This window comes from Silurus aristotelis (assembly GCF_946808225.1).
Source record: "Silurus aristotelis genome assembly, chromosome: 3".
NCBI lineage: Eukaryota > Metazoa > Chordata > Actinopteri > Siluriformes > Siluridae > Silurus > Silurus aristotelis.
The window spans coordinates 32811234-32836695 of record NC_139576.1 but is presented as its reverse complement, the minus strand read 5'-3'; the positions used below and the strand labels follow the sequence as shown (position 1 = coordinate 32836695).

At 39.6% G+C, this 25462-nt stretch overlaps 3 long non-coding RNA genes across 16 annotated transcripts in view; 2 read left to right on the top strand and 1 right to left on the bottom strand.

Annotated features, from left to right (window-relative positions):
* The window catches only part of LOC310724079, a 423372-nt gene extending 398384 nt beyond the window's left edge, over positions 1–24988 (top strand). For 2 of the 14 annotated variants that reach the window (XR_014532899.1, XR_014532900.1), the window contains exons 2-3: positions 20077–20203; positions 24069–24988. This is a non-coding gene — a long non-coding RNA (uncharacterized lncRNA). The other 12 variants (XR_014532905.1, XR_014532906.1, XR_014532909.1 and 9 more) reach the window with 12 other exon arrangements.
* On the top strand, positions 15479–16053 carry LOC310724153. Its single transcript, XR_014532982.1, has 3 exons — positions 15479–15587; positions 15747–15800; positions 15953–16053. It is a non-coding gene; the product is annotated as an uncharacterized lncRNA (long non-coding RNA).
* Positions 22565–23761, bottom strand: LOC310724105. The gene is made up of 2 exons (XR_014532942.1): positions 23124–23761; positions 22565–23037 (listed from the first exon to the last, which is right to left on the bottom strand). It is a non-coding gene; the product is annotated as an uncharacterized lncRNA (long non-coding RNA).
* Positions 24989–25462: the final 474 nt, after the last annotated feature.

Genomic DNA, 25462 nt, shown 5'->3' with positions numbered 1-25462 from the left:
TTTTTATCATGCCCAAAACGAAACTTGGAGAGATTTTCCATACAAACTGTGATGCTCCGTAGTGCCTTTCTGATATCAGGGAAGAAGAAATACCCAGCACACAGAATGTAGCAATGTTTCCTCTCTTCAGTTTATTGCAGGTGGCAGACACGTATTTATACACACAGGATGATACAGTCCACGCACACACACACGAACACGCACACACAAAAGGCTGACCTTAAGTGTTTCCTGTTTAGACAAGAGGATATACCAGTCAGAGATTTATGAGCCCAGATAAGACTCTCTGTTTACCTTACAGACTAACATCCTATAGACACTGAACGGACAAAGAAAATGTGTGTGAGATAGTGTGAAAACAGTTTTAACACTAACAATGGCCACTTTAAATCATTTATGATTTAGCATCACACACCAAAACATAGGCTGTTCATCCTGGGAACAAAAACTGCGAATTGAAAGAAAAAGACAAACAAAAACATACAGATTCCATTTCATTCTTTCCCTACATGCAAATAATCCTTCATCATCACCACTCAAATCGAGGCCTTTATGGCCTGTCTTACCATCGTCATCAACATACATAGTACAATTCCAACAACTTACAAGAATCATTCCTAAAACAAAATAGTGTTTAACACTCGTTAACAAATTCTTAATCTTTTCCAAAAACTTTGTTCAGCAGTTGTTTCATGTTCTCCAAGACATCATGAGACCATTGTTTCTCATTGTTTGTTCAGTATATCTATAATCAGTGATATAAGGTATACATAACAGTTTCTTCTCTGAATAATGTATTCAAAGAGAATAAAAAAATTCGAAGTCTAGTTACATCTATGCACATATAGTTATAGAATTTAGACCTAGAGCGGGTATCAGGGTAAGCTAAAATAAACAGTCAAGTGAGTTAGATCTTCACCCCGGAGGTGGCCCCCTTTCTACTATAAAGAAAAGATCTTTCCGTGGGCTCTCAACTGTTTCAGCCCTGAAAACTCACTTAGGTAGGCTTCTTAGGCCAACAGATCAATTAGTGCATAGATTAAATAGGTGCTGTTTTGATCCTGCTTGCGTGTATCCACTGTGGCTGATAATCAGTCAGAACTCCAGTTCTGGTTACAGCTAGAACAGTCGCTGGACCCAGATACTTCGGTTCACCGACCTTGATGGGCTTTAGACTTCTTATCAGGACCTGCTGATTAGGCACAAAAGGGTGTGTGGGCTTATCTGTGGGCAGAGGAAGAGTTAGTGAAACATCAGCACTGATAGAATTCAATTTCTCAACCAGGGCAGAAACGTAGTCGTCCACCATCACTTCCAGGTTACCTAAGAAAGAAATGCCAGTGCGTCTCCTGACCCATGGGGTCATGAAAGGTTAGAACATAAAACTTTCAAAGGATTAGTTTTGTTAGAGATAGGGTTAGTTTTGTTAAAGATAGGGTTATTTTCATTTCTGTGAGTACTACCGGGAGAACAACAGTCCAATTTTGGCCTGTTTTAATGCAGGCTTTAGTAACACGCTAACTGGTTCTGTTTGTTCTCTCTACCACTCCAGCTGACTGTGGGTGATAGGGAATATTAAAATAACAATCAATTGCTAAACTTTTAGCCAAAAGTTGCCTTACCTTCGAAGCAAAAGGTGTGCCGTTATCAATTTCAATCACACTAGGAATACCAAACCTAGAGATGATCTCTTTTGTTAATATTTTGATAACCATTTTAACATTCTCTGTCACGCATGCAAATGCTTCTGGCCACTTAGTGAATCTGTCAACTATAACCAACAGGTATCTCAAATTTCCTACAGGTGGCATATGTGTAAAATCTATGGCCACTTTGGCAGGGAGTTGAACAGCTTTTAATAAGTCGCCTATGAGATTAAAATGTGCTATGGGCATTCCATCAGCTGTTTTAAAGTCTCTTTGCTTCCATGTTTCAGCAAAATCATGCACAACACCATAAGCATACTTAGAATCAGTGTATAAAGTCACTACTTTACCTTCAGACAACTGACATGATCTTGTAAGTGCGACCAACTCTGCAGCTTATGCTGATATGTATGGTAATGATTTAGCTTTAACTATTACATCAGGTAATCTTACAAACGCATATCCACATAAATACACACTAGAAGGTTTTATACATGAACATCTACATATAAGCAATCCCCCTCTACCAATATCGTCTAGCAGATCACGCAGAGCTACTACAGCTGAATGCGGCTGAGAAGAAGGCTTAATAGTTACAATTTTCGTTACCAAGAGTGTAGTTTCATAACCAGATCTACGTTGTGCTGTTACATGTTGTTTGTCGAGGTTGTATAAATTAGCTGTTACCTGATTTGAGGTGTACAGTATTAAAGGATGTGACAGCACCGTTTTCTCAGCATCCCGGACCATCAGAGCCGCAGCAGCCACTGCACGCAAGCACGAAGGCAACCCTTGTGCTATATTGTCTAAAGATTTGGAAAGATATGCAACAGGGCGATATCTGTCACCGTGTTCCTGGGCTAGGATCCCCGCAGCCGTACCACCACATTCGTGCACATAAAGGTGAAAAGGCTTAGCATAATTCGGAAGACCTAGAGCCGGGGCAGACTGTATAGCCTTCTTGAGGGCAGCGAAACTGTCAGTCATTTCATGAGTCCGCAGAATGAGATGTGATGGAGGAGCTCTGTGATCAATAGCACTACGCAAAACTTTATCGTGCTGTGCGCAGTCAGGGATCCATGCTCGGCAGTAGTTCACCAGTCCCAAGAAGCTCTGCATCTGTTTCACAGTCAGAGGTCTTGAAAACCTAGTCACAAGCTGTACTCGGTCCTGTGACAAGGATGTCACCTGCGTATTGAAGAATGCAGGTGTTTCCGGCAGGTGTATATCAGCCAAAGTTCAGTGCACTACAGCGGAGAATACGGCTGGCGAGTCAACAAAGCGTTGAGGAAGACGTGTCCAGGTGAATTGACGTCCCCTATAGGTAAAAGCGAAAAGCGGCTGTGTCTCTGATGCCAAAGGGACACTGAAAAAAGCAGAACAAAGATCAATCACAGTAAAAAATCCGTGAGTCGCTGGTATAGAGTTAACAATGGTAGCTACATCGGGCACCAAAGGAGCTAACGGAATAACTAATTTATTAATCTCACGTAAATCTTGTGTTAGTCTCCAGCATTTTTTAATCTGCCTTTAAAACGGGATTAATCGGTGTGTTATACGGTAAATGTGTCTCGATCAAAACACCTTGTGACAATAAATTGTCAATAACTGGAGCAATGCCAACATTCTTTACTTTCGACAATGGATATTGTTTAACAAAAACGGATGGTGTGTTTTCATGAGTGGATGATACGGTTTTACCTGGATTAAACCTGCCTCTTCTTTGTGAGAGGCCCATAATTTAGGGTTAACTTCACCTCAATTTGGTTCATCAGGCAGGACTTCTGTACTACCCTGAAATAAATCTTCCGGATGTGGCTGTGGCTCAGTTAAGAGCATGAGGACAGAAGGAAAAGACAGTGAGACATTGGTTAAAAAAAAAAATTTCCATTCCCATTTTGTGCATCATATCTCTTCCTAAAAGGTTTAAAGGCGAGTTTGCAATTATTGTAAAGCTATGATATAAATTTGTACCAGTCGGTGTCACCACAGGCAAAAGGTGAGTTACAGGACATGAAATTGGAACTCTATCTATTCCCTAATAGATGAACTTCCCCTTTTTCCTAGGACCTCCTCCGTGAGTTTAGTGCTGAGGCTGGAATGCACCACTTCCTGTTGCAGTGCAGAGCATAAAGGGTTAACTTAACCTGAAGCATAGCAGAAACCTCTAGCAGCATCTAAATCTCTAGGAAAAAGTATCTAGATGTGACACAATTTCACTCCATAATGCCAAATGATCTAAATAAGGATTAGTCCAAAAACCAGCACAATTCCTATACACAAAATCTTTGGGATTTTCTTCCGGCAGTAAGCGAGAAATGTTATGACCCAAAGTCTTTACACAGAACTAAGAACAGACAAACCACACTTAATACACAGACAACACACACAACACATAACATTCAGACAATACAGCTGCGCAGGCACCAGGGAGATCGCAGTCTTCAGACAAAAAAGGTAATCCAGTCTCTCCAATTGGATCACAAATTTTGTAAGGTAGGAGAAAAAAATAGACTTTAAAGCCAAAACAAGATTAAAGTCTTTTGAAAAATTTTAAAGTCTTTTCAAAATGTCCGTTTTTCTTTAGTTCCTTTTCTCTTTTCTCCCTTTTTATTTATTTATTTATTTTTTTTATTCTTAAAACAATTAATTTTTCATTTATCTATTTTTTTCGGGCATATAAAAATTATCGTGAATTCTTTTGGATACTTAAATCAATATCGCCTATATTAGACAGACCGTAAAAAACGTCTTCTAATCTTGCATCTTACGTCTAAGGTGAGGAAAACAAATGTCGCGACGAAATCATCCCACCAAAGGAAATTATCATTAATTAAACAATTAATGCATAACCAAGACACGCACACACATGCAGCCCTATTAGCTGGCAAACGGGACAATCACAGCAAACAAGGGAATACATTAAATTCCAGGAGATCCTGGGTTCGAATCCCAGCAGTGCCTGATGCAGTTGTCCTTTGATGCGTCTGCTTAAGTGCCTTTGAGCTTTTTCATTATGGCTTGAGATAGAACATTGCAAGTGGATAAGATGGTTTCTCTGGAGCACTGAATGGTGAATTGCAGGCTTTGCTCTGACCCTTTTGAAAGCTTGATAGTATTTGTTAGCAAGGAAAAAAACAGTGATTTTAAACAGACTACGAGCCATCCGTTGAGATAAACAGTTCAGAGGTAGTAAAATACAGACCTCCGCAACGTAGCGGCTCTGTGGCGCAATGGATAGCGCATTGGACTTCTAGACTCGGCGGTAGAGCTATTCAAAGGTTGTGGGTTCGAGTCCCACCGGACTCGTTGTGCATTTTTTACTTGTCTTGCTAGTAACTTTCATTTTACACTAGGTAGATTAAAGAGCCATATCGCAGGTGACATGTCATTAAACCAATACAACATGCATGGGTCCAAGAGCAAACGATCTAGGTCAGCTGACTACCACTTAGGACAATGGTGCCTAATGTTGGTTAGTTGCAGGTCCCCTTTGTTATTGCTGAAAGCGTGGTACCATGGCTATACAAACTGCAATTAAAATCAGGTAAATCGGGTACGGCTGTGCTGTGATTTCAACACAAAACATTATAGGCCTTTTTATCAATGAGCAAAATGTTTGTGGTGGTACAACGCCCTAGCAAGCTCAGATTCCGAGGTTTGTAATAACACGGATATACCGTACAGTCAGTTTGGACAGTACATTGGTACAGCAGTTGCTGTAAATAAGTTAAAAATATTTTTACACAAAAGAAAAACAACAGCCAACAGGGCCTTTATTGTATTACATTCTCAGAGCGTGGGTTCCTAGTAATGGCCTTCGGCCAGGTCGCCTCGTTAGCGCAGTAGGTAGCAGGGTCAGTCTCATAATCTGAAGGTCGTGAGTTCGATCCTCACATGAGGCAAGTTTTCTTTTGAAATCTTCATCACTGCTAGTGGTTCTACAGGCAGACAAACTGCAACAAAAATCAAGTAAAACAGCTAAAAGTGTTTCGTCTCATCGGCACAAACAATTATATACTGCTTGTGTTGATTCAACTGGCAGGCAACGGCAGATTTCGAGTTCTTGATTACAAGGGGTTTCTCTTACAACCGAAGCGCACAGTCCAGTGGTACAACAATTGTTCTACAAAAGATTTTAGAAATCTCTTATATAAAACAAATATACATTCATGGGTCCATGAGCAAACAATCAAGATCAATTGCTCCTACCACTAAGGACAGTGGTGCCCAATGTTTGTTAGTTGCAGCACTGCTTTGTTATTGCTGGAAGAGTAGGACCCTCAGAGCAATTGCTGTCAACAGTTGTGTGTTGCATGCTAATTTCAACAGAATTTTAGTGGTTTATTGAGACTATGATCAGATATTAGATAGAACGTTTTCACTGCTATGGCATGGCTATTGTTTGTCAATATGTATCTTAACTATATTTGTATTTGATCATATTTTCTGTTGAGGACCTTAGCAAGTCTGAAATTAATGGTAGGACTAGCATTAAGACAAAAATCTAATTCATGCTTCTGCCTTATTAGCTGTTAGCTCGAATGAATATGTCCATGCACTTTTTTCCCCCTCAATCTTAGAGCGAAGAATTCCCATTCAACAGCTGGCTGAGCATTTGCTGTCTGGCAGCAAGGCGCTGTGGCTTAGTTGGTTAAAGTGCCTGTCTAGTAAACAGGAGATCCTGGGTTCGAATCCCAGCAGTGCCTGATGCAGTTGTCCTTTGGTGCTTCTGCTTGAGTGCCTTCCAGCTTTTTCTTTATGGCTTGAGATAGAACATTGCAAGTGGATAAGATGGTTTCTCTGGGGCACTGAATGGTGAATTGCAGGCTTTGCTCTGACCCTTTTAAAAGCTTGATAGCATTTGTTAGCAATGGAAAAAACAGTGATTTTAAACAGACGTTGAGATAAACAGTTCAGAGATAGTAAAATACAGCACTGTTTAACGTAGGGCTCTGTGGCCCAATGGATAGCGCATCGAGACAATGGACTGTTTAAAAGATGACGAGATGCCAATAAAATTAATAAAAAAGAAAGAAAAGGAACTGCGGAAAGAGTTTACCTGAAGGAAATGACAGTGGAGGCAGGACAACTGAAAGATGTGAGAGTATCAGACATAAATAAAGGATTAACAGAGCGGTTCGGTGAAGGGAGGATTCTCGTAGTGCGTCCCAAACAAAATAAGTTGTATGAGGTCACTCTGGAACAATAAGAGGACACTGAGTATCTCTTGGACGGTTTGGTTATCAATGGAACCAAGTGTGAGGTCAAAAGACTGCAAAATAGAGACTATGTGGTTTCCTTCATGCAGCTGCCTATCTACATTACTGATAATAAAGTTATAAATAAATTGTAGGGATGGGGAGTTTTCCCAATATCCAAAATAAAAAGGAGAGTGTATCCAGGCACCAACATTGAGGACGGGACGAGGTTTGTGAAAACGTGGCTCCCAAAAAAAGTTGCCTCTCTCCCAATACAAAAATAGAAACGGCAGAAGGCCTGCAGTACTTTCGGGTTACGCACAGCCATCAAGTGAAGACCTGCCAGCTGTGCATGAGCCCGAATCATTTGGTGAAGGATTGCCCAGATTTTAAGTGCTTCAACTGTGAGAAGAGAAGGCACATTGTGAGGGACTGCAACGCAGTAACGTGCCCGGATTGCAATCTGCCTTTAAATAAGTGTGAGTGTTGGATGGGAAACGAGGAGGAGGAGGATGAACAGCAGGTGGATGCGCAGTTGCATGAACGAGACAGTGAGCGGCGAGAAAAGTAAATAACAACACAAGAGGGAGAAAAAACAATGGACAAGGGCGTGGAACAAGAAGGAAAGAAGCACAACAACCAGGAGGATCACTTACAGCAGGACGGGGAATCTAGACCCAAATAGGACTAAATGCTTTGGTGGAGAAGAAGGACCAAGGGAAGAGACATCAGTGGACATGCAACAGGACGGAGAATCATGGACTCAAATGGAGTTGATGTACGGCCTGCAAAATGACCTAAACACAATAGAATCCGACCCTCCAGCATGTAAGGAACAAGCAACAGGAATAAAAGATGAAAAGGGAAAAGAAAAAAGGAGGACAAACAAGTGAAACCAACAAAAAGAATGAGGTCAGTAAAGCCAATATCTAATGTAGAGGTTGCCAGAAAGAAAGTCCTTAAAAAAGACATGATAAAGACTGAAAACAGGTTTGACTCGCTAAAGGACTTGGAGGAGATGAACTGAGATGATCAGTCAAAGGGAAATTAAAATGTATTTTTATTTTAAAACTGTTATGGATTATAAATTGATATACTTCTAAAAGTTGCTAAGTAACACCGTGACATCATTGTGCGATGACGTCGTTTCGTCGTTGAAGTGCAAGACTGCGTCATGTTACAAAGTATATAGAAAATGTAGTACTGTACAGAGTCTCTGTATTTTCTAAACAGCGCTGCAGCGCCCCCTGTCACCAAACAGGTGAACACTTCCCAAGGAAGAACAATCAATCAATCAGTGTATCGTTCAAGGCTGGTCAGGGAACATTGATGGATACAGATAAGACACTATACAGTGCATTTGAAGAAAACGTTCACTTGTTTTAAGGTCAGTGTTACTCTGATATAATTTTTTTTTTTTTTTTTTTTTTTAGAACGATCACAAAAACACAATGAAATTTCTCAAATTGTCGGGTAATCTCAGCAAAAATATAATTATAAATATTGTTTGTATGTGTGTTTGTTTGTATGATGCATCTTCAATGGAATGAATTTGTGTAGGCAGAACACATCAATAAAAAGGAACTACATACCTGTTTTTACTAACGAGCCTTACTCCCTTTCCACTTGGTCTCCTGATCACACAACATATGTACCTTTCTCCTCTCCATCATATCAGCTACCTCTCTCCCTTTACCAGTAATAGTAATTGGGACCGGCACTAAGAGTGCACTGGCTTGTGCAACCCTATTGGCTGGGTTCTTCCTATCGATCTGTCTAATTTATATATCCATCTTCCTGCTAGTCTGTATTAACAGTTTTTTTCTGGCTGTTTTTCTGTCTGTCTTTCCCACTATTAGGTAACCATCTACTTGTTTATTCTGTATGTCTGTGTTTGAAAGACAAAGGAGAATAATTATTTTATTGTTGTTTTGATTTTTAATGAAAAAAAGTCACTGTCAGAAGTGGGATTTGAACCCACGCCTCCATGTGGAGACCAGAACACTCAGTTTCCTGGAAGGTACAGAACCTTGAGTCTGGCGCCTTAGACCGCTCGGCCATCCTGACATACAAGCATGTGTTTCTTATCCCCTTAGTGGCTGATAAAACTATTTTTACAAGTTTCTGTCTACTTGTTTGTCTTATCGATCCTACTATTTGTGTGTTTCTTATCTATCTACGTCACTCTTATCTGGTTTTCTGTCTGAATGCATATATATACCTGCTCATTTTTCCTATCAATCTATTGATCTGTCTAATTTATATATCCATCTGCCTGCTTGTCTGTTTTAACAGTTTGTTTCTGTCTGTCTTTCCCACTATTAGGTAACCATCTTTGTTCTGTATGTCTGTGTTTGAAAGACAAAGGAGAATTATTTTCATATTTTTGTTTTGGTTTCTAATAAAAATAAAGTTACTGTCAGAAGTGGGATTTAAACCCATGCCTCCATGTGGAGACCAGAACACTCAGTTTCCTGAAATGTATTGAACTTTGAGTTTGGTACCTTTTAAATATTACTCTGTTTGTTTGTCTATCTGTCTGTCCACCAGGTCATCTATTTGTCCGCCTTTTTGTCTATCTATCTGCCTGTCAGGCTTATATTGTTTTCTGAATGTCTATCTGACTGCTTGTCTTTCCTAACTACCATGCTGTCTGTCTGTCTGTCTGTCTGTCTGTCTGTCTGTCTATCTATCTATCTATCTATCTATCTATCTATCTATCTATCTATCTATCTATCTATCTATCTATCCATCCATCCATCCATCCATCCATCCATCCATCCATTCATCCATCTATCCATCCATCCATCCATCCATCCATCCATCCATCCATCTGCCTGCTTGTCTGAATTAACTGTTTTTTTTTTTTCCTCTCTGTCTGTCTGTCTGTCTGTCTGTCTGTCTGTCTGTCTGTCTGTCTGTCTGTCTGTCTGTCTGTCTGTCTTTCCCACTATTGTTCTCCAGTGTTCTGTATTGTTGAAAGATTTATGATCAAACTCTTGATGTCACCCAAATGAGGATGGGTTCCCCTTTTGAGTCTGGTTCCTCTCATGGTTTCTTCCTTATAACATCTAGGGGAGTTTTTCCTTGCCACAGTCACCACGGCTGCTCATCAGGGATAAATGCACACCATTCACCTTGACTGGTGATTTCTGTAAAGCTGCTTTGAGACAATGTCTGTTGTGAAAAGTGCTATAGAAAAAAACTTGACTTGACTTGATTTGACTATTGGGTGACCATCTACTTGTTTCCTCTGTATGTCTTGTTTGAAAGACAAAGGAAAAATTATTTTGATATTTGTTAGTATTTGAACACACACCTCCATGTGGAGATCAAACACTCAGTTTTCAGGAAGGTTTAAATCCTTGAGTCTGGTACTTTAGACGACTCAGCAATACTATTAAGAGCTATATTTTACACATTTCTGTCTACTTATTTATCTTATCTAGACTTCTATTTGTGTTTATCTATGTCAGTCTAATCTGTTTTTTAGTCTGAATGCCTATATGCCTGCTCATCTTTTCTATCGCTCTAGCAATCTATATCTATCTAATTTATCTACCCATCTGCCTGCTTGCAAAGGCGGCAAAAGTACACACATCCGTCACTTTAGTAGAAGTACAGATATTCATGTTTTGAAAGACTCTGGAAAAAGTTGAAGTTCTGACTATAATTTTTTACTTAAGTTAGAGTAAAGAAGTTTGGGCTTTGACATGTACTTAATTAGTAGTAAAATGCTACTTTTTTACTTGTTTCAGTGTCACACTGGTAACTGGACCTCACATCATATTATTATTAGGGCTGCCAATCGATTCAAATATTTAATCACACTGTTCTAAATGTGAAGAGAGATGACAGAGATGTCAGAAAGCGCCCCCTATCTGTTTTCTCGCATCAGTAAAACAAATGTTTACTGATTAAATATAATTTTTCGGTAAAGTATTTATTTATTTTTATAGCTGAGCAAAGAAAAGACATGGTGAATAAACGTGTGTTGCTCTGGAGGATTAATTTCACTTCTTTTATATTTATTTTTTTATTTTTTTATTTTTTTATTTTTTTATTTATATTTTAATTAAAAATGATCAAACAGAAATGCGCTGCATTGATCACACGTTAATAAAAACAGGAATTTTTTTATACAAAAAAAAAAAGAATAAAAAATTGTGTTACCTAATAAATGTATCCAGGCTGAACAACAACCATATAGAACACAAGCAGAGAAAAGATGATGATGATCAGGAATGTCTCTGTTCTCAGTCATGTTTACATCACTGACTCCCTCTGTCTCATCCATGTTAACCCCAAACTCTTGTTGCCTTCTGACTACTTATTGTTGACTTCGTTCTATACCTTCCAGGAAACTGAGTGTTCTGGTCTCCACATGGAGGCGTGGGTTCAAATCCCACTTCTGACAGTGATTTTATTTTCATTAGAAATCAGAACAATAATGAAATAATTATTCCCCTTTGTCTTTCAAACACAGACATACAGAATAAACAAGTACATGGTTACCTAATAGTGGGAACGACAGGCAGAAAAACATGGCAGCATCAGTCGAGAATCTGGCAAAAAGTGTAAATGAGTTTCAGTAGACAAAAAGGTATCACTAAAGGATTAAATAAACAAGTCCTTTATCAATCTTTATCTTTATCAGATAACAGACAAGTATATATACACACTGGATAAAAGCCGAGCTTAAACTGTTCCTGGTTGGGTAAGAAAACATAGTAACCAGGGATGTGTGAACCCAGACAAACACTTTCTGTGTACCTTACATACTCACATCATAAAGATCCTATAGACACTGAACAGACAACATAGGAATGTGTTTAGAGAACCAGTGTGAGGCCCATCTTAATACTAACAGATATGAAAAAATATAAAAAAATTTAGGAGGTTGGCCGAACACTCAAGCGCCTTGCAACCGTTGTCAGACTGTCCAAAGAACTTCAGCAACTAGCTCAAGAATGGGACCCCCACATTCTTCATTTGTTGCAGTTCTCAAATGCAATCGAGGGTAACATGTCTGCTCATAAAAAACCTTTTTACCCAGAAGAAAAAGCACTTTGGACCATTGGCTGATAATGAACACTTGGCTGTTGCAAACAAGAACAGAGCAAACACCGTACTAAGACGTCTCTGTAGCAGCAGTTTTTAGGCTACTTGGTATGTTTACTGTAAATCTTGATTTTGAGCATCTTCTCACATTGTTTGTGGATTGTTCAGTTTTTTACTCATGTTCTTTGTCCATCTGAAACAGGACGACTTGGCTAACAAGGGCTTAAGGATAAACTCCCAATGTCAGTCCAAAATCTGACAAAAAAGCATAGTTGTGTTTGGAACAGAAAAACTCAGAAAAGATATCATTAAATCTTTATTCTCTGATGTTTAGTTCTTTATCAACAGGAAAGTGCTTCAGCAAGTCCTAATTTTATGATGGATTTTGTGTGCAGATTTGCCGTGGGAGCTGCAGCTTGCAGTGGCTTATGCCACTCATGATCTGGCAGCCAGCAACCCCAAAGTCACTGTAAAGATTTTGATATCATGGTGGCAAGACATCACAAAGCTCATTCCTCCAGCCGTCACCAAGCCTCAGACTCTCTTTATGAATAATTTAATAGATTACTTTTATAGTGATTTACATCTAAAACCTTTGTTTATAAAGAAATAAAATACATTTTAGATCTGTACAGTGTTATCTGCTGTCTATTATAGTTTATGTTTATGTGGAAAAAGCCTGTATGCTATAGACTCCATGATGGAGACATCAGACAGTTTCGATCAGGACTAGCAAAACCAATCACAGTGAGCACTGGGACCTCAGGGCCGTATCCTCAGTCATCAGCTGTTCACACTGTGATTCATGACTGTGCTGCAATGCACTGCTCAAATCATCAAGTTCACCAGTCACATGACTATGGTGGGTCTCATCATCAAGAACAACGAGACGGCTTTCAGACAGGAAATGCAGTGGATAATGGAGAGTGTGATGGTTGGACGCTGGTTTGTGATGGTTGGATGCTGGTTTGTGATGGTTGTACGCTGGTTTGTGATGGTTGGATGCTGGTTTGTGATGGTTTGTGATGGTTGGATGCTGGTTTGTGATGGTTGAATGCTGGTTTGTGATGGTTGGATGCTGGTTTGTGATGGTTGGATGCTGGTTTGTGATGGTTGGATGCTGGTTTGTGAATGGAGGGAGGAGCCAGAAAAGCATAAGAAGGAAAAAATGCATATGCGCACATGGAAACCAGGGGATATTTTATGAGGTTAATATTGAAGCTTCTGCTAGAGATGATGAATGCGGCGGTGCAGCTGTGGCTGCAGTGAAAAGAGACTTGTTGAATTGTGTTCACTGGGTTTCCTGCTTTAGTTACCAGCATTCATTCACACTGTATGAAATGTCTGTGATGCAGCGCTCTGTTATACTGCATATCTGTATAATTCTATAGCTGTGGCATCATAATGATGTTATTAGGAGGGGGATTGAAACTGAAGACCTGCCACTGTATAAACTATTCAAATCAAATCAAATCAAATTTTATTTAAATTTACATTTACATTTGTGGCATTTAGCAGACGCCCTTATCCAGAGCGACGTACAAAAGTGCTTTGAGTCTCTAGTAATGAATAAATCTACACTGGTACACAAGATTAAAAAACTTAATATAAATATAACTCTTGAATTCAACAAACTTGGAAAGTGCTAATTTAAGTATTTCAGGAAGAGGTTGGTCTTCAGTCGCCGCTTGAAGATAGTCAGGGACTCTACTGTACGGACATCTAGGGGAAGTTCATTCCACCACCTCGGTGCCAGAACAGAGAAGAGCCTTGATGTGTACTTACTTATTTGTCACATACATATACATACAGAGTACAACATGCAGTGAAATGCGGTAACTAAGTAAATAAAAATATAAAATAAACAAAAAATAGAAAACGTAGCCGGAGCAGTCGTGACCGGCACCGTCTTGATGACAACGAGTAACGCTGTGCAGATCTACTGTGTATTTTTTTTATTTATGTACAAAAATATACAATGTTATAAATATAAATTATTAAAAAAATATATTTATAAAGAGATCACATTTAAAGGCTTTATGTGATGATGGAGGAAGCTGATCTAAGGCACTTGGTGACGGCTGAGGGAACGCGCTTGAATGTGATCTTGTTCTGCTTCAGGATCAGTTGCAAAACAAAGCCCAGGTGCTCGTAAACTCTTAGTAAACGCTTTAGGGAGAAAACATGAAAATGAAAAGCACTTAAAAACATACAGAAGTTATTAAATACAACATGCTCTAAAATTAAAACACACCCAAATATACAGGAAAAAAAACAGTGTTATTAAAAAAGGGGCTTCTCTGCATTGAATTGATGCTTTTTCTAAAACAACTCATATAAAGTGGCAGAAAAAATCCCTTTGGAGTTTTTAGTCGCTTACTTTACAAAAAAAGTTCTATACTTCTAAGTTCTATATTGTTAATCTGGACCTTTTAACTGAAGATCAAAGCTTGGAATAGAAGAAACTAATAACACTAATAATAATAATAATAATAATAATAATAAGAATAAGAATAAGAATAAAAAGAAGTGCATTAGTTAGAAACAGTTGAATTGAAACTCACAGGTTACATTGACAATTGTCAGTCTCACACTGCCCTCTAGTGGCACTGTCTTAGTCCTCATTCGGGCGCGGATGCAACAAAAAAACAAAAAAAACCCACTGACGTCATTACCGGACCTTGTTGAGCGCAGGAAGCGACCACGTGACCACTGTGCAATTCATCAACTCACTCTGGACGTTTTTTTGTTTGTGTGTATCCTAGCAACTGTAGTAAACAAACCAGCGGCTAATAATCACGAGCTGAAAAGTTGTCATTTTGCTGCAGCGCGTCGAAAGGTAAAGTTCTCTCTTTTCTTCACTCTCATACTGAACATGTAATATAGTACATTTCATACTGTACATTTCAGTGTGTATCCCCTTTTCTGGATAATTTCTCTTGACAAATTTTACAACATTGTCTGTTGTTTTTCTCAGAAAATTATTTTAAATACACCAAAAAATTCAAGAAAGGAAAAAATCCAATGTTATTTAAACTTTACAGGCAAAAAACGTTTAAGATATTTTATTTTATTTTTCGCGTTGTTTACGTAAAAAATTAATCAATACATAAAAATACACAAATAAATAAATAAATTTAGGCGCGGATGCAAAGAAAAAAAAAACTACGTGCGCGGCATGCCGGGTGATGACGTCACTCAATATGCCGCTACATAATTTGTCCCGCCCCTTCTTACAGATGATTGGCTATAATTTTAAACAAAACCTGGATTGTTCAGACAGACAGATAGATATAGATAGATAGATAAATGTTTAGTGTTAGAATTTTAAATGTTTTGATGTTTTTGTATTTTTGCAGTTATAAACAGACAAATGGAATCTCTTCCTCCATGTGGTGACGGCCCCTGGAACACTTCAGTGGAAAGGTGTGTGTGTGTGTGTGTGTGTGTGTGTGTGTGTGTGTGCATGTGTTGAGTACGTGGGTATTATAAGTTCTTATTCTCTCTCTCTCTCTCTCTCTCTCTCTCTCTCTCTCTCTCTCTCTCTCTCTCTCTCTCTCTCTCAGGATACAAACAAGGACTAACAATGAAAGGGGTGATGGTCCCAGAATTAACCGAGTGTATGTGGATGCCATCATACCCAACAATATAATGGGACGTCAACGGAATCCAGACCGAAGTAAGTTTCTCTTCAAAGCAGATGCTGTTACAGAACCACGGTGAACAAGTGTGTGAACGAGTGTGTGTGAGTGAGTGTGTGAATTTAATTTAATTTAATCATGTTGGATTTCATAAATTTTTATCATGTTAAATGTGTTTGTTTGTTTTTTCTTTGCAGTTAATGTTATTCGTGTCAGGGTCATTCGGATCAGACATTAGAGTCCAGACATGTGTAAGTATCTTTTGAAAGGAAATGCTGTTACAGAACCACACTGTGAACGAGTGTGTGAACGAGTGTGTTAAATCTCATTCAGCTACTATACATGCAATCGTGTGCGTCTTGTTCCTGCTGTTAAAGTGTGTGATCTTCTTGTTGTTTTTCAGATTCTGTGAATGATCACCTGCAAACCTTCACCACCACCTAATGATAAAAAATATCACAAAAATATAATTTCTTTAATATATTTTATCATATTTAAAAACAAAAAAATAAAAAAAAAGTAAATAAACCCTGTGTCTCTGATTGTATTACTCCCCATTCTACTGGATCCACTGCAGGGAGTTTAGTTGGTGGCACCTGAAACTTCAGATCCCAGGTGCTGCACAGGTTAAGACTCAGACACACACAGACACACAGACAGGACGAAGCCTCTTCTGCAGCTGGCTTACAAAAAACCCTGCAAACAGTTCACTGAATCACTGTGGTCTGTTGAAATGAAGAGAAACGTGTCTGGCTCAGATGGTGTCCAGCATGCAAGTATGTCTCCAGACCTGAACCCTATTGAGCACCTGTGGGGCATCCTAAAGTGGAAAGTGAAGAAGCACCATGTGTCTAACATACAGCAGCTCTGTGATGTCATTATAGAGGAGTAGAAGAGGATCCCTGCAACAACCTGTGCAGCTCTGGTGAATTCGATGTCGAGTAGGATTAAGGCAGTGTGAGATAACAATGGTGATCACACAAAATATACTTAATCTATACAAATTATACTTACTTTTGTTTTCAGATATATTGACAATAATGGCTGTATGTTGAGTTATTTTTTAGAGGGCAGTAAATCTGTACTGCTGTACAAGCTGCACATAGACTACTCTTAAATATATCCAAGTTTCATTTCTATAGTATTGTCCATTGAGAAAATCTATTACAATGGCTGCTGAAATGTAAGGGGTGTATTTACTTTTGTGAGATACCATATATATTATATATAAATGTCAGTCCAAACAGTTTAAAACAGTTGTTAAGATTTTACATGAGCCATGTAGACTTTAGCATTTTCCTTCCTGTAAAATTTGTACACATTTGCCTTAATTTCAAAACGCCTGAAAAACTGTAATGGAAGGAAACAATGCAGAAGAATCTGTATGCGCTCTGTTATACTGCATTTCTGTATAATAAAGATGCTTTCTATATCTGTATATCTTTAATATTTCTAAAACAAGTTAGTTAAGGATATTTTGATAATATTGATATTCCATATAGTATATAAATATTTATAATACTATAGGAATATAGGAAACTGTATCTTCTGCTGTATCACCACTTATCATGACCGCGTTCACTCACTCAGTCAAAGCAGATGCAGCGCAGGTTTAAAAGGGGATTCGAGTGCATGGCTGAGATCATGGCTGAAAGAAAAAGAAGCAAAATCTGAAGTTATTACACACCAGTTAACAATGATGAAGCTTCATGTACCACAAATTTAACAAAGCATCTAAAAGTAAAACACCCTATAGAGCATGTCTGAGTACAGCTGAGGAGAGCAGAGGAGGAACACAGACACGACCCCCATCTTCTGGATTGATTCAGTTCTTTAGTAGAATCTTTTCAGAGAGTTTTACTTTATACCATACAGATTGTTTCAGATATGAAGATATTTCAACTGGACATTTTTTAACAGTTATTTATTTAAAAACATTTTATACATATTTCATAGAAGTATCGTATCGGTGATACTCGTCTTGAAAGTACTCTGTATCGGATTAAAAAGAAAATGATTGGTATCGCTCATCAATATCGACGACACCAGTGGAAATACTTGACTCTGTGTGGTGTGATGTGAAATCAGACACGGGACTGCAGACTGCAGCTCACTGGAAGTATTTAATGTTTCTTCTGATAAACACACAACAAATCAGCAGCCCCTGTGGTGATATTTCACTTATTGTTCTCTATAATATAAATGTGTGGTAGACTTATCACCATGTGCCCTCACATTCATAAAAATACAAACAAAAAGTGTAAAATATTCACACAGATAGATAAAGAAACCTCACACAGAAACTTCAGTGAGAAGAAATACAAAAAAATATTTCGGCTGCTCCCTTTAGGGGGCGCCACAGCGGATCATCCTCCTCCACACTACCCTGTCCTCTATTTCTGCTTCTTTCAACCAAAAATATATCAATAAATAATAAATAAATATAAAATTAATTCATATAAAATTTAATCAGGTTATTATAAATTTAGGAGAAACTCACCACTCCAATGAGATTACAATACAGAAAGGGAAGAGGAGGAGTCAGGACAGGAAGTGACATCAGCTTCTATTATCAAGGCATTTAAGAGAAGCACCCATTTTGTTTAGGTAACCACATTTATAAACACAGATATGAGTATAAACAAGACAAATTAACAATTGTGTATGAATTGAAACAGGACATGTAAATTTAACAGGGTAAATTATACACCTGTTACATACATCTATAGGTTTAAAACGGCGGAAAAGGTTTGTCACGTGTCATTGTTAAATAGCGGCCCGGGCGATGTGGGCGTGGCTAAATGGCGTTGCTGTGAAGCGGAATCCAGAGAGGTGCAGTAAAAGTTTATAAGTTAATAATATGTTGATATGTAAATATTCATCGTGTTTTGTCTGTAAGTTTTACTGTCAAACAACGTTTCTAAACATGTTTCTATTTTTATACAGTAGTATTATTATAGGAAAGTTTTTTTTAACAAGATCGAAGCCTATTATACTTTTGAAGACGTTTGCGGAAGTATATCTTCCCGTGATGCATTGCGGCATTGACCAGATTAAATAAATATAAAATTCTTAAAGAATTAAACATTAAAAGAGACAGTATTGTGATCAAAATGATGTTTCAACACTACATTTTACAATGTAACCCAAATTAAGTGAGTGATTTTTTTTTTCAACTACCATGATAGGGTCAACTGTACAGATCTCGTTATATAAATACAGTGTATGAAATATTTGAGTTTGGTTCGGGTCGGGACTCAATACACGTCTCTTCATAATCACCTGCTCTCACATTCTCTCTCTATCCCCCGACCCGGACTACCTTTTAATGTGTTCATTATTTAACCTGGACTACCTTTTAATGTGTTCATTATTTAACCCGGACTACCTTTTACTGTGTTCATTATTTAACCCGGACTACCTTTTATTGTGTTCATTAATTAACCGGGACTACCTTTTACTGTGTTCATTATTTAACCCGGACTACCTTTTAATGTGTTCATTATTTAACCCGGACTACCTTTTATTGTGTTCATTAATTAACCGGGACTACCTTTTAATGTGTTCATTATTTAACCCGGACTACCTTTTAATGTGTTCATTATTTAACCCCGACTACCTTTTACTGTGTTCATTATTTAACCTGGACTACCTTTTACTGTGTTCATTATTTAACCCGGACTACCTTTTATTGTGTTCATTAATTAACCGGGACTACCTTTTAATGTGTTCATTATTTAACCCGGACTACCTTTTAATGTATTTTATTATTTAACCCGGACTACCTTTTAATGTATTTTATTATTTAACCCGGACTACCTTTTAATGTATTTCATTATTTAACACTGACATGTAGTAGCAGAAGTAATTACTTAGTTTGTATGTATGTATGTATGTGTGTGTGTGTGTGTGTGTATATATATCCTTGATCACTAGTCCTAGATTAGGTTGACCCAGAACACTCAGTTCTTGTCTTTATCCTCTCTTCATACGCTTCACTGTGAGAAAACCCCAACTGTCACCTTTTAGTATGGCTAATCCGCGTTTTGTTGCTTTTGCTAAACGAATAACATGACCAGATGTGGAGTTATTATCGTCAACCGTTTTTTTGTTCTCACAATTTGTTAATATGTATCTTGTCATTAGTAGTTATAGTAATTTTTTTGTATGCTTCTAGAATAACCTTTTTGTATGCTTCTGTTGACCATACCCTGATCTTTTTGTGGCATGCATGTGTTACTTTGCTCGTACACACACAGGGTTCCTGTGTTTCTGTTTTAGGCTTATCTTTTGCAGGTTCAGCATAACCTTGTGGAGTTGTCTCTCCTAACTTTCTCTTCTGTTCTCTCACACACACACACACACACACACACACACACACACACACACACACACACACACCTGGCAGCCCACCCCCTTTTTCTCCTTCTCTTTGGAAGTATATTTTCATGTGTGAGACAATAAACCTTTGAACTTCTCTCTGAAAGCCGACTCGTGTGTTTAATTGAGACTTCCCCGTATACGTAGGGATGAGAGGAAAGGCTGAATTCAAGGGTATCCTGTCCAGGTGACAGAAGGGAATCCTGCCCAAGCGGCAGAGGATAAAACACTTCCTTACAGTTCTTGGGGGCTCGTCCGGGATATCAGCATTCGGGTAAGTGCTGATTTGGTATCCTGTCATACCGTTAACAGTGTAGGCACTCACCTCGTATGCTGATATCCGTGTTGTGCTGATTTGGTATCTTGTCGTACCGTTAACAGCGTAGGCACGCACCTCGTGTTGTAAGCGAATTTGAATTTGACGTCTCAAGTTACTGTGACTACAGAGACGGTTCAGCGCGCGCTACACGACGGTACAACGTCGACAACAAATTCGCTTACAATACGAGGTGCTTGCCTACACTTTCAACGGTTTATCTATCTCAATCTCTGGCCTCCAACCTTTTTATCTAACATTGTCAGACAGTTGTACCTATATTGGATTATGGGTCATTCTTGGACAAAATATCCTAAAACAGATCCTGAGGAAGCCCCTCGGGACTGGATGAATCCTTGTGGTCTCACTTTTTATACTACCTCCTGGCTAGACAATTTAGCAGGGTGGACTGTATCACAACCTCAATTTCTGACTTATCCTCGTGGTGGAACTTTTAAATCTCAGTCTGCACATTCCCAAATTTATGAAGGTTTGGGCGATCCTAACTGGGATTATTCTTACTTGGGTGATAGTTATCAAAAATGGGTGGAAATGAAACAAATCTGGGATAAATATCACTCTATACTGAACTCAAAAAGAGAACTTAAGTCTCTGCCCAGAACCGAAGCCAAGCCAAAACCACCTTTATAGCCAAATGCTCCACCCCCACCCGATCGGGATGGCACGTTAGTGTCTCCTTCGGTCCCAAAGATCGATCCTCCTCCCTGGCCCAAAACCCACACTAATGCGGTATGCGTATGGTCAAAGTCGGCCTGCGGTCCCAAAATTACATCCGCCCTCGATTGGGGACCTTAGAGACGTTATCAGGGTTCTTCCATCCCCATCTAAACCCCTGCATTTCATTGACATGCTAATGAGCTCTACCTGCCCTAATCATTTGACAGGCGCAGACTATAGGTTTTTCCTTCATGCAGTACTAGGAGACAGTTACGACGAGAAAACGCTTCGACGAGGGGGAAGGGTCGAAAAAAGTAAGAGCAAAACCACTTCTATTATTATCACTGGGCTGAGCGAGATGCTCTCTCGGAGTTAAAAAAAGGAGTTGACCAAATTCCTACTCCAGCAGCAGCAGGCCAATAGAGATCTCTCTCAAGTATCTGACTCTAAACAGGAGAAGGGTGAAACCACTTCCGAATTTTTTACCCGATTTAAGGAGACTTGGACTTTATTGGGAGGGATGGAGTTAGAAGACGCAGACAGTAACCCTCTGTTCCTCACGACTTTTATGCATAACTGTCATCAAGAGGTACAGAAAGTCCTGAAGTATCAGCTCACCAATCGTAGTAACCTGTCCTTCCGACACAAGTATTTTTCTCCACCATCGTTTTGTTTTTATGCCTGATTGTCCGTTTAATCTCTTGGGCCGAGATCTCATGAGTAGGCTGCACATTTCTCTCACCTTTTCTGTCTCTAAACTCACGGTTTCAGTTCCTGATTATGCTCCTCTGTCATATCTTTCTAACATGAACATGAACGACTGTTTTCTCTCTAACACACAGAAATTACCACTCCCTTCTTCACTGGAAGAATTGCCATCTCTCCTCTGGGCGGAGCATAAGGATGATGTGGGCTTGGTTCATTGTCCTCCTTATGAGCTAAACTAACACATTTGCATCCTGTATTTTTCAAACAATATCCTGTCTCTGAATCAAAGTTGCAGGGAATAGACAAGATCTTGACCTCTCTGTTACAACAGGGTGTGATCAAGCCATGTGTGAGTTCCTACAACACACCCGTTAACCCAGTTCCTAAGCCGGACGGCACTTGGTGCTTCACTCAAGACTTGAGGAAAAAAAATGATGTTGTGGTTCCTATTGCACCTGTTGTGCCCGATGTGGCCTCTATTATCGCTTCAATTCCATGAAATCATACACACTTCTCAGTGATTGACTTGTGTTCTGTCCTTTTCAGCGTTCCTGTAGAAGAGCAGACGCAGCCTCTTTTTGCCTTCGCGCACAGGGGGCGCCAGTACACTTTGACACGTCTGCTACAAGGATTCATTGAGTCCCCGGCAGTCTTTTCCGCTGTGGTAAGAGACGCACTCTGTGATCTTGCCCTTCCCTCTGACTCTGTTGTCTTACAGTATGCAGATGATCTCCTGATCTCCACAGTCTCCGAGGACCTCTGTGAACAAGCCTCCCTGTGCCTCCTGCATCATCTGGCAAGAAAAGTATTCAAAGTATCCAAAACCAAACTTTAGTTTTGTAGAACCACTGTGAAATACCTAGGGTTCGAACACTCTCAAGGCAGCAAATGGCCCTCTAAAGATTGTGTACAGGTCAGTCTTAACACAAGGCGTCCCTCCACAAAGCATGCTCTCATGGCTTTCCTGGGACTGATTAACTACTGCCGTCCATGGATACCTGACTGCTCATTCCACGACAAACGTCTCCGCTCTGCGATCTTATACAATGATCCTTTGCAGCACCAGCTAACGTGGACACCAGAGATGATTGAGGCGTATGAGGCTGTGCGGTCAGCTCTGTGCGGTCAGCTCCTGCTCTCAGACTTCCAAACTATCATAAGGTTTTTCACCTTTATGCGTGTGAACAAGACGGAGCTGCCTCTGCTGTGTTGGTGCAGGAGCATGGGGGGGCATGAGACCATGTGTGTTCCTGTCCAAAACACTTGACACCGTGGCTCAGGGTTTACCTGCATGTCTTCGTATGGTGGCTGCCTGTGCTGTGATGGTCCAAGACGCTGAAAAATTAGTGTTGTCTCATCCTATGATCTTGCACTCTCCACATCAGGTGAAACAGGTCCTTCAGAACCTGCACACACAACACATGACAGCTCAGAGAAGATCCGGCTATGAAACTATCCTTTGCTCGACCAGTAATTTGGAAATCAACACCACCTCTTCTTTCGACACTTTAGGTCATGCGTTTGACTAATGCACAAGACGACACACTGCACGACACCACACATGATTGCTGCTCTGAGGTCATTCACTCACTTAGTATACGGCCAGATTTGTCTTCCACTCCTTTAGAGAGGGGTGAGTCACTTTCTGTGGATGGCTCATGTTCGGTAAATTTCTGTGTGGTTACTCTCTGTTCCTTACCTGATGTCACTGTTGAAGCTTACTCTTTGCCTTTTTCTTCAGCACAGGCTGCTGAACTCTTCGCCTTGACTCGTGCATGTGTCCTTTCTGAAGGAAAAGATGTCACGATCTACACTGACTCCCGATACGCCTTTGTTATTGCGCACGATTTTGGCCGCATCTGGCAATCCCGTGGTTTCCGCTCGGCTGAAGGGAAATCCTTAGTTCAGGACCTTATCACTGCTTGCTGTCTTCCTCGCACACTGGCCATTGTACAAACAAAAGCCCATTCTTATGACAACAATGTAGAAGCCAAAGGTAATTCCTTGGCTGACAGAGTGGCAAAAAGTGCGTCTCAAACTCAGGTGTTTTTTCCCACTCTTAGCGCTCCTATTAACACCTGCCTCCTTTCCTCCGCTCTCATTCCTGATTTACATTTTCCATCTGTCCAATCCTCAGCCACCTCGAATGATTCTGCCTTTTGGCAATCACACAATGCCTACGTGGCCTCCGATGGCCTTTGGTATAGTCGCTCATGCCTTCCATTTCACTGCGTGAAGTAAGATATGAACAGATATTTTTGTATAGCTAACTTAAACTGCATGATCGACTCGATTTTGTCTGGGTGTCTAATCTGTGCCCAGAATAATATTACTAAGAGTGCAGCGAAACACGAAAGTCTCCCATTACCTGCGGATCCCTCTTAACTGTGTGTTTACATGTACCCTGCGTATATAACTATTTTTCTTTATGTTACAGAAGCATAGCCTTTTGACATCCCCATGAGTTCTCTAGGAGACATGGTTCCTGTTCCCCTCCGTCATCTTTCATCGAGGTCCGGTGACAACTCCTCAGACCCTTCGGACATCCTTACAACTGTAGGACGTGTCAAGGAAAGCTACGGGAAACGGAACAACAACCTCTCATCAATCCAGGGAAGTGACACAACCAGTGACCGGTATGGTTGTCTTTCTGATCAGCCTTGGGGCTGGGATACCCGCCCAGGCTCATCCACACAACACCACCTTCTGGCAATACGCCAACTAGACGGCCCGTCAGCACACAGCAGGTCCATGCAACCTGTCCCTCGTGTTTCTGAATATTATCCTATTCCTATGCGACATGTCTGATTGTTTAAGTTGTGATTTATCCATTCTTATTTATCATGGATAAAACGGGGGAATTGTAAGATATTCTTGATCACTAGTCCCAGATTAGGTTGACCCAGAACACCCTCGCATTTTAGTATGGCTAATCCGCGTTTTGTTGCTTCTGCTAAACGAATAACATGACCAGATGTGGAGTTATTATCTTCAACTGTTTTTATGTTTACAATTTGTTAATATGTATCTTGTTGTCATTAGTAGTTATAGTAATTTTGTTGAATGCTTCTAGAATAACCTTTTTGTATGCTTCTGTTCCCCATACCCTGATCTTTTTGTGGCATGCATGTGTTACTTTGCTCGTACACACACAGTGGTTTCTGTATCTCTGTTTTAGGCTTATCTTTTGCAGGTTCAGCATAACCTTGTGGAGTTGTCTCTCCTAACTTTCTCTTCTGTTCACACACACACACACACACACACACACACACCTGGCAGCCCACCCCCTTTCTCTCCTTCTCTTTGGAAGTATATCTTCATGTGTGAGACAATAAACTTTGGAACATCTCCATAAAAGACTGACTCGTGTGTTTAATTGAGACTTCCCAAAGCGCTTGTAGGAGAGGAAAGATCGAGAGGAAAGGCTGAATTCGAGGGCATCCTGTCCAGGGACAGAAGGCAATCCTGCCCAAGTGGCAGAGGATAAAACACTTCCTTACAGTGTGTTACAGGATTTGTAAAAGGGAACATTTATAAAATGAGCAGGGGAGTAAATAATTATTTCCCCCACTGTAGATATGAAGCTGTAGAAGTTGGAGAGCAGTTCTTACACTTTATCCAATATCAAGTGTGCCAGATCACAAACATCATTTATTTCTAATTCCTTTACATTTATTTTAAAACTGTTTCATTTTTAGGTGTTTACAGTTGAGATCATGCCCACATCCAGTTAATATTACAGATACAAATGTGAATATTTGGACATTAAATAAATCAGATAAAATAAAATGTCATTTCAGAAGTGGGATTTAAACCTACATGTATATTAGG